Genomic DNA, 10,078 nt, shown 5'->3' with positions numbered 1-10,078 from the left:
GACCTTCCAAATGAGGTGAGATGAAGACTCAAAGCCACATTATATGAGGGGACAAGAAACCATAAACAGGTTGTGCCTATGTATGCATGGCATAATCATAATTTAACATGCCAAGCTTTGCAAGCTATGCCAAAAAATGACCACATCCAAATAACAAAGCTTGCTTACCTTTTAATGTAGCAGAAAGACATTCAGCGATACTAGGAGCTTTCCAGCTACTTTATGTGCCTGCAGACGGAGCTCATTCAAAGATTGTTCTGCTATTTTACTCTCCAAATAGCACAATTTAAAGCTTGATTTGGGAATTGTAGTTTATTTACACAATCTGCATTCTTGTAGGGAAATGACTTGAAACGATTACTTTGTTCCTCAAGTGATAGGAATCTTTTTTTAAATCAAGTCCTTCAGACCAAGAGATAATTCAAGAGGGATGATCCCTTCAAAAAAATTGTATAAAACATTGAAGGAAATCCTGTAAGTGGATGAAAGTATGACAGAGCAAACTCCTTTTCACACCATTCAAACTACAGAGCTGGTCATCATTCTGAAGTACTTTCAGCAGAGAGTCGTGCTTTTCTGGAGATCTTGACTGAAAATCTCCAGGTCTTAGTTCTGGCAATTTGTTTATGATTTATAAGACGGAATCTGGAAAAGTTGACAACAATGAAGCTTTCTTGGAAGCCTGCAAGGCCATGTGCTCCAAGGTTATCAGCACAAAACGCAGTTCCTTTCACGTACTGATGAAGAGCCGGAATAAATATGCCCACCTGTTCCAGTGTATTTATATCCTTTACCAATGGATCAAGGAACTTCTCATAACCAAACAATCGCACATCATCAGTCTTTCCAAGAAGTGCTAGATTAATTCAATTTAGACTTGAATGACATTTTGAAGACAAATTCAGAAAGACCCAGAGGTTACTTTATGAATCTTTCTTGAGGTGACTTCTAAGTCATCTATATATAAACCCGAAGCTATGCCACTTTCTCTTTCACCTAAAGGTTTGTTCTTCTTGTAAATATCTTCCATCCTGAAAAGACTTGAGTTGGCCAGGCAAAGACTCTTGATCAAACACAACCTTGTCCAAAAACAGCCGATGACCAAGTAAACACTCCCGCTGCCAATTGAAACATAGACGTAAGCATGTTTTTGTGTCTTGTCATACAAATATTCAATAGGTTCAATCAGTTCAAACAGCTTCTTAAAATAGAAATTTATTTTGTAATCTGTAGCGAATTTGCCTTGGGCCGAAGTTGTTCTTGATCAACTTTGAACAAGTGAATTTGTAATGTCTTGCACAACCTGATTATTATCTATTACAATGTTATGCTTGGCAAGTGTCTCCCTAATTGTATCAAGATCATAACACATAACAAATCTAAATTATCATGGTCAAATTTTTATAGTTTGATTGTTCAGTTAACCAATAGATTATAATTCTTTAAACTTTTTGAAAGTTGGATTTTTTACGGTGTACTGTTATCTTTATCATACAGCCCCAACAGTACATTCTTACACGATTAAAAAATTCAAGCTACTCTAGGAAGATCACTCACAAAGTCAACCTGTAGGTTGTACGATAAACACTGCAACACAGCGAGTCAGTCTTTAGTCATTATGATCCCATGTTGTGGAACTCTCTCGATGACAGTGAGATGACTTGCTTGACTTGCTTACACAAGTATCGATGAGATTTTTGTCTCATTTTTATTTGATTATGCATACTCGCATCATCCATCATCCAAATTTATTTTGTGGAAGTGCTGGAGGTTTTTTAATTGTATTTATTTGTTTATTTCTGAATGCCTATGTAATAAAAACAACATACTTTTAAAACCATAACAGGAATAATGTAACTATTTTAAGGAGACTTATTTCTGCCAATTAGCCAATTAGCTTTTTGTATCACAACAGTACATTAGGTTTAGAGGTGAGGCTTAATAATTTTCCTATAATCAGATGTTTTTATACAATTCACATCAGACAACTAAATACAGGAATCCGTTACTATTTCACGCATATTTGTGAGTTCAGACCCGTAAAAAGTTATGATTTTCTTTACATTTGAAGTACGCATTAAAAATGAATAGGTTTAAGAGGTATAGCGGGGTCTTACAGTCCTGCATTTACTTCTAAATGCTCCCTCTAAATTGCATAAAAATATGTCCATGTAAGCTACAGTGCTCGAATTGAGAGCGGTAAAGATTTATTTAGGAGGGTTACTCGGATAACTTTTTAAAATAATAATCTACAAATCTACATGCTACCGCATCGATGACGCAGGACTGAAGCAGATAAGCAAGTTGAAAAGACACTCAATCATGGCAGGGACTAAATCATGGATATGAGATGAATGACTCATGATACTCTTCATGATAATGGAAGTCAAGGCAACCAGTCCCTAGATATTCAAGCAGGTGCCCGAGTTCCACTGCATTACATTCACAGCGTGTGTGTGTGTGTGTGGGGGGGGGGGGGGGTTTCGCCATCGGCAGATTCCCCACACACTGTGTGCAGAAGATCTGTTGGCTGGTTTTGTGCAGTGCCGTTTAAATGATTTTAGTATGACATAAAGCATTTGCACCAGTTTTATGGATGGGGCTTCATTGTTTATTTTTCTAATAAATGTACATTTCATTAATAATCTACAAACTGGCTGATTATTGCAGTAGAGTTGATGAGCAACTATTTCTATAAACCCGAGCATAGACTGAAGGATCTTGAACCTGGACAGTTCATCCAAATGAAAAGACCTTTGTCTGCTGCATCGCAGACTCCATCCTTCCATAATGCCCAGTTTAGTTTGCAGAAGAATCAAATCAACAAGCTTGAGAACTCCATTAGCCTTTAGGCTAAACTCCCGTGAATTCTTGATATTAGTTTTCGCGGTGAACAATGAGAGGAGATTAACGAACTAAAGGTATAATAGAATCTGTTAAAGGCTCTTTCATTTAAATGTCTGCAATGTCGTCTTTTGTGGTTCTAATAGTTAAGCAATGGCACATTATGTTTAATTAGGTTTGAGACTTCCATGGGTAAACTAACTCAAACCATGTCCCCAAAAATCATCCTTTAGAATTAAATTGGGTTTGGATTACATTTATAATTTTTATATATAATGGAAGCACATTTTCTATGAAGTTGTGATGAAACTTTAACAACCAAAATAAAGTGACACACACTTTTTTGAGGTCATCTCGAAATTGTTATCCAAACAGAGGGTGTTTAGGCCAAAACTTTTACCTCATATTCTTTACTTGAAATATAATAGGATAATGGACAAAGTACACTGTAAACATTTTTTGCTGTATGCATCTAGTTGCCAGTAACTTAGATTTATATTTGTCTGATTTATTGGCAACAGTTTGCTCAAAGATAAATGAACATTAAACATTAGCAAGTCTTTATCTTAACAGAAATAAAACGATAAAATAACAGCCTCATGCAAAGCATTCTGGGAACCAGAAATCCACATAAACCTTTTTCTGCTTTTTTTCTCATTTTGGTTCCCAGAATGCTTTGCATGAGGCTGTTATTTTAGTTTTTTTTCTGTAAGGATAAATACTTGCTAATGTTTAATGTTCATTTATCTTTGAACAAACCGTTGCCAGTAAATTACATAAATGTAAATCTACAGTAAATTACTGGCAAACTGCTGCCAGTAATATTGTAATTTCTACCGAAATTCTTTACAGTGTACGACTAATATAATGCATGCTGTTTAAACTTATCCATGGTACTGTATGTTTAATATACAATTTGAAAGCTGAGTTTAGTGTCTGTAAACGTATGAAGTTGAGGAACTTGAAATAGGGAGCCCTTCTATTGACCTCATAAAGTGATTTTCTTTTGTCAGCAAGTTGCTGGGATTTGAACAGATGGAAATGCATAATAAACAGTAACAGCTCAATGCATAAATGAATCTGTGTCTGTTTTGTCATGACACCCATGATGGATTTTATCCATAATGCATAGTGGAAGAACATGTAAACATTAACCAAACAAACTCTCTTGAGTGACATGAGGTTACAGTAAAATCACCTTTATAAATCATTTAATGTATAATTTACGAGGCCAGAATAGTCCATCGTAAGACATAAGTATGTGATGTTAAGGGAAAAGTAGTAGTAAAAAGTAGTAGAAATACTTAATTTTAAACAGAATACAAATCAGAGAAAAAGACATGCTAACATGTTACAAGTTACAGTATTTATATTTACATTACAGATTAATACTGTCATTTCAAAACATGTACTTACAAAATTATTATAAAAGATGAACGTAAGATATTATTTTAGAAAAAAATTGCCTATTTAAATCATCATTCAGGCTTTTCCAATAACTTAGCAATTCCAATATGGATATTACATTATACAGATAATGAATTCCAGAATCATTTTGCGTTATCCCCATATTCTAAATTTCATGAAGAGAAAATAATTTAAAAAAATTGTGTAGACAAGCCAGCTACACAGGTGATGGGTTTCATAAAATTTGATTTCTCAATTTAAAACTCTTTAAGACACTTTGAATCAAATGCATAAAAAAATGATTGCTGGTCTGATCTGTATTCCAATGCAAACAAATGCAAAACCATAAGTGAAGTTTAAAGCTGTTGACAAAATGTTGCCTGTGAAGCCAAGCCAAAAGCAAAACGAGTTAAGAGCTTAGGCTTTTTATTGAAATTTTGCTCTGCATCAAAACGGGTTAATGATGCAGAACTGCAATAATCATATTCCTTCACAGGCCTCAGTGTTGTGAATGGTTGTTGTTCCACTTGAGGCAGCCTTTTTATTGTGATGAAGGCCTCAGGGTTGTTTTGTGTACGAGATCGTCTCTAATGATTAAGCATTTTCAGAAGAAATGGGTTTTTCTAAGAAAAGGACAATATGCACAAACTAATTATTGGTAACATTTACATTCTGAGCATGAATTAGAAGCCTCGGTCTAACAAAGCGTCTATTGTTAGATACTCAAGCTGCTTATAATAATCAAAGATAACCAGAAGGAAAGTCATGAACAACCGGCATAAGCAAATTATAATTTTATAGCGGTATATGTATACCTCTTCCTGAAGGGACAGTTCACCCCAAAATACAAATTCTGTCATCATTTACTCATGCACCCTTTCTTCCAAATCTGTGAAAATGTATTTATTCTGAAGAACACACAGAAAGATATTTGGAAGAATGCTTGGAACCGAACAGGCCACCATTGACCACCACATAGAAAAAATGGCTTTATACATTTCTTTGTTCTGATGAACATATTTTGGAGATTGTAGGAAATTATTCTTCAGTGGCAACAAGTAAATAACATAAACTAGCAAGTATGTCATACCAGCAGTTTTAGTAGAATCATAGAATAATCTTTACTTGCACTGTAAAATAAACTTTTTATTAAAGATTTTTTAAGTAAATTTAAAATCAAAATTACATAAAAAGGCCGCAAATTTACAAGAAAACCGAAAACATGTAATTTGTAAACTGAAAATGTGTTATTTAACAGTTTATTTCTGGCCCCAGATGTTATCACTTTTTTTAACAAGAAGTTATTCTTGTGATATATTTTAAAACACAATTAACACCTGAAAAAGACTGAAAATATGCAAGCAAAATGGAGAACTAATATTTTTCCTTATATCCTGTGATTTTACAATACTATAATTTTACGGTATGTTTCTGTCAATCGAGCTGACTGAAAATTTCCTTTTTTTACAGTGTGGCTAAAATGAAAAGCGTCAAAGTTACATGACACATTCAATCACATTGTTTATTAAATACAATTGTTATACAATAAAATAATGATATAAATGAATATTAATATTAATTAAATACAAATATATTATTAGCCACTAGCCAGACAGATCAACAAACACTGACCGGAAGTTAACGTTGGGCCCGGCCCGTGCATCTGATAGGCGGACCTTTGCTTCGTTCAGTCCGGACCGCCAGACATAGCCTTATGAAACATTTAAATTGAGCTGGGCGTCTTCGCAACGGAGAATCACATCACATTGCAAATTTATGCAATTTAGCTTTTCCCGCTTTTGCCAAACGCGCTTCATTTTAACTCCTTCCGCTCCGCGCGCGCTGCTTCTCTGCCGCCAATGACGCTGCATGAAGAGCAGCAGACACGTGCCTATTTTAACACCAGTAGTGTAGACACGCAGAGCAGGTAAATGGACACACAACAGTAAACGAAATGCAGCGAATATTAAAGCATTTGTATCTGTCATTCTGTTTACTGTTTGCTATATATCTCGCACCTTTCAACCAGATTTGTGATATTTTATCAACCATAACGTTTTTATCTACATTTAGCATTAGTATTATCAGTCAGCATTCTAAGCATGCTGTGATAACCCAGGCTAACATCTCATAATCGAATTAAAACATTTTAGTTTGTGGTTCATATTTCACGAAAACACAACATGGTTAAAGTAAGGGGAAAATCCAAAGATCTTTCATTTATTTGTGCTATAATTTGAGTTCATGTTATCCATCTTATTTCTACACTATAAGCATTTGTTGTTTGTTAGAGGAGAGTCTACGTCTTATTCGTTTGGATAATATTGAATAATGTTAAACTTTTTGTTGAAGGAAAGGGGATTCATTTAAATATCTTAACATTCAAGATCAAAATACGTTTGGTAACACTTTACAATAAGGTGCTATTAGTTAACATTAGTAAATGCATTAGTGAACATTAGATAACAATGAACAATTTCGTTTTTCAGCGTTTATTAATCCTTGTTGGTTCACGTAAATACAGTTATGCTAGTTCATGGTGCATAAACTAGTGTTAACAATGACAACTTTTGATTTAAATAATGTCTGAAATTAACATGAATTAATATTAATAAATGCTGTAGAAGTATTGGTCATTGTTGGTTCATGTTAGCAAATGCATTAATTAATTGTAAACAAATAGCACCTTATTGTAAAGAGTTAACAACATTTCCAAAATGTGCAAAATGTGCAGTTGCACCCCTGCTATTGGGCACTCTTGTTGATCTGTGGCACACTGTAGAAAATCCATTTTGAATATGTTCAACAAACAAAGGTAATTCCGTTGCTTGACAAATACATTTTTGTAGAGCCCTGCATTTCAGCCCGGTCCCGACGGGCCCCGACTTATTTATGCCCCTCAGCCGGGCTATAGGGCTTGTTTAAGGCTTGTCTTCCGTTTTATATATAAGACATTCATTAATATTTCTAATATATATCCGAAATTAACTAAATAAAGAAGCGATAAGAAGTTGATGATGGTAAATTTAAAACATCGAACACGTTTATATATCACGCTGAATCGCGTTACACTTGCTGGCACGCAGTTGTCCACTATTCACCTCACGTTCAATGGAGAACATAAAGAGAAATATCAGGCCACACAAGAGAGCGCTGGGCGAATTTAAGTAAGAGTGGGAGAAAATTGTGGTTCAGGAGGAGGATACTGATGTAGTATACTGGTGTTTAGCGTCCCCGCCAGCAGTAGCATCGAGGTTTCCTTCAGCGCAGAAAAGAGGACTGGCCTAAAACCTTCCACTTTGGATGCTGTACTTTTTCTACACGATGTTCGTGTTCGGAAGTCATGTAATTTTCTGTTAGGGATTATACTTTTTTCATTAGTAATTGTTACATAAATTTAAGGTAAAACAATCTGCACGTTGTTATTATTATTTTAGATTTGACATGTTTTCGTTTGTTTTCAGTAGCCTAGTTCGCCATTGCAAGCAGCAGAGCACCAAGGTTTATAAAAAAGTCAATTTTACTGTTGTGGTGATAATAAACGTTTAAAGTGACGTTGTGATATGCTTAAATTGATTAGTTTTTTCTTAATATTTTTTATTTTTATTGCAGGCAAGCCAAGTGTTGATAGACTAAATAGATCAAACGTAAAGTCGACTCACCATTGGGCGCTAGGCGCTCGGTAATCTCTTTTAAAAAAAAGTTTAATTTACCAAATAGAAAAATGCGCCAATTTTTTTTTTAAATTAACTTTTTTATTATAAAATACAGTCCTGGCTGTGTCATGGCTCAGTGGTTAGAGCATGGGCGTTAGCAATGCCTGGATTCTAATTTTGTGTAGAAGGAGCCATTATACTATTTTCTGTTTACTGAACAAAAATCGTCCACAGCATGTTGCTAACGAAGATTATTTTGTTGACTGGACTTAATTTTGCAAGTTTTTTTTTGCACCTGTTTCTTGTCTTGTCTTGATTAGTCTGTCTACTTCTAGTGTTTGTTCCTTCTGTTTCTTGTCGGATTATTGTGTGAGTAAGCTCTTGTCTGCTGGCATTGTATGTACCCTGTCTTGTTTTATAGAGCAGCCTTGCCTTGCCTTGCCTTGCCTTGCCTTGCCTTGCCTTGCCTTGCCTTGCCTTGCCTTGCCTTGCCTTGCCTTGCCTTGCCTTGCCTTGCCTTGCCTTGCCTTGCCTTGCCTTGCCTTGCCTTGCCTTGCCTTGCCTTGCCTTGCCTTGCCTTGCCTCCAGCAATCTGTTGAGGTCGGTCTGTTCACTGGACTCTGTACTAGTCTCCTCCTCTGAGGTTCCTGCATCTAAGGGGAATTGTTCCCTGAGACATTTGGATTATTTTTGTGTTGCATTTTTTCTGTTTTGATTCTGACCTTCTCGGGAGAGTTTTTATGTTCTGTTTTTTTGCACAGCTATTGAGTCTGGCATTTCTGTTGAACATAACCTCAGCATTGAACCTACCTCGCTCTTGGGTCTTCTGTTTCTGACCACATTACACTGATAGTGGCTTCACTAGAGCAGTTACTGAACCAATGATTTGGTCTGTCTTCATTAGACTAATGTTAGAGCATGTTCATTATAATAAAAGAATAGATTATTAATTTGGGTTGGTGGACTTGGGATCCATAGTTGAGTGAACTCACTTCACTTGTGTTGTTGTTGGGTGGGCATAAGTGGCCAAAGGTTTGCATGTTTGTTAAACGTTTGCTTTCAATGGCCCCTTAGCGGTAAGACCTTTAAAATAGGGGGTTATACAAACCTGAGAAAACACTTAACATGGGGTTTAGAAATATCTTTAAATGATGAAATCAGTAGAATTGTATTTCTATGAATATGGTGTTGATCCTTTGGTTACATCTATAATAATGTATTTGAAAAGGAAAGTTGGACAAACAGTATCAGCAACTATTGTTTGTCTTAGCTGTGATATTTAACAGATTTGAAGCTCACAAAAAAGAATAAATAAAAAGCAATACAATTAAATAAGCTGTCAAGTTTGTGACTCCCAGTTTAAAGAACACAATGTGAGGGGTGGTCTGTCATTTTTTATCAAATTCTCAATTTCATTTCCTTGCACACATGGCGACCTCAGCTGTGGAAATGTAGCAAAAAAGTAGTTGACATAAATCTAAAAGTAATACAGATGACAAATGAAGTTAATTTGACTCCTATGATACATTCAGATTCTGAAGCCATGTTTCGTGGGGGAAACGTTTTGATCACTGTTGAGCAAAATCTTTCCATCGGCAGCATCAACAAATAACCGCAGGAAATACAACCATTCAGGTATGTAATGACTTGCAGAATCAGTAACAAAATAATTGGTACTGCATTTGCGCATGCAAACTGTCAAACGATGACTAAAACGTGTCCCCAAAGCTGTTCAGGTTATTTACTTACACTTACAAACAGGAAATAACAGCAAGAAATAGAATCTAGAAATTTTATCGCTGGTATACAAAACCAACAAAAAAATACGGCCAACCAAAAAAACACAGATTTTATTATTCAGTTTAAAGGCACTGCATAGTGTGCACATCATTCTAAGTCTATATCTTTCTCATTTTCAAATTCATATAGCATTGTGTTAGCACCCAAGGTCATGGGTTTAATGCACAGAGAACATGAATACCGATCGAATGTATTTTGCTTTGGAGCGGCACGCATGCATAAATGTAAATTGACAAGCATTAATACCCTGATATGAACCTCACAGGCAACCACAGGATGCTGAGGCAGATGAGTGCCTCTGAAAAATATACATTCCCCTTTGACATGCAAAGCTACTCTTTCGCTTTTGGCTCCAGCATGCACGCCACTGA

This window comes from Barbatula barbatula (genome assembly GCF_947034865.1).
Source record: "Barbatula barbatula genome assembly, chromosome: 13".
Lineage (NCBI taxonomy): Eukaryota > Metazoa > Chordata > Actinopteri > Cypriniformes > Nemacheilidae > Barbatula > Barbatula barbatula.
The sequence above is the reverse complement of the archived record's forward strand: the minus strand, read 5'-3'. Positions refer to the sequence as shown.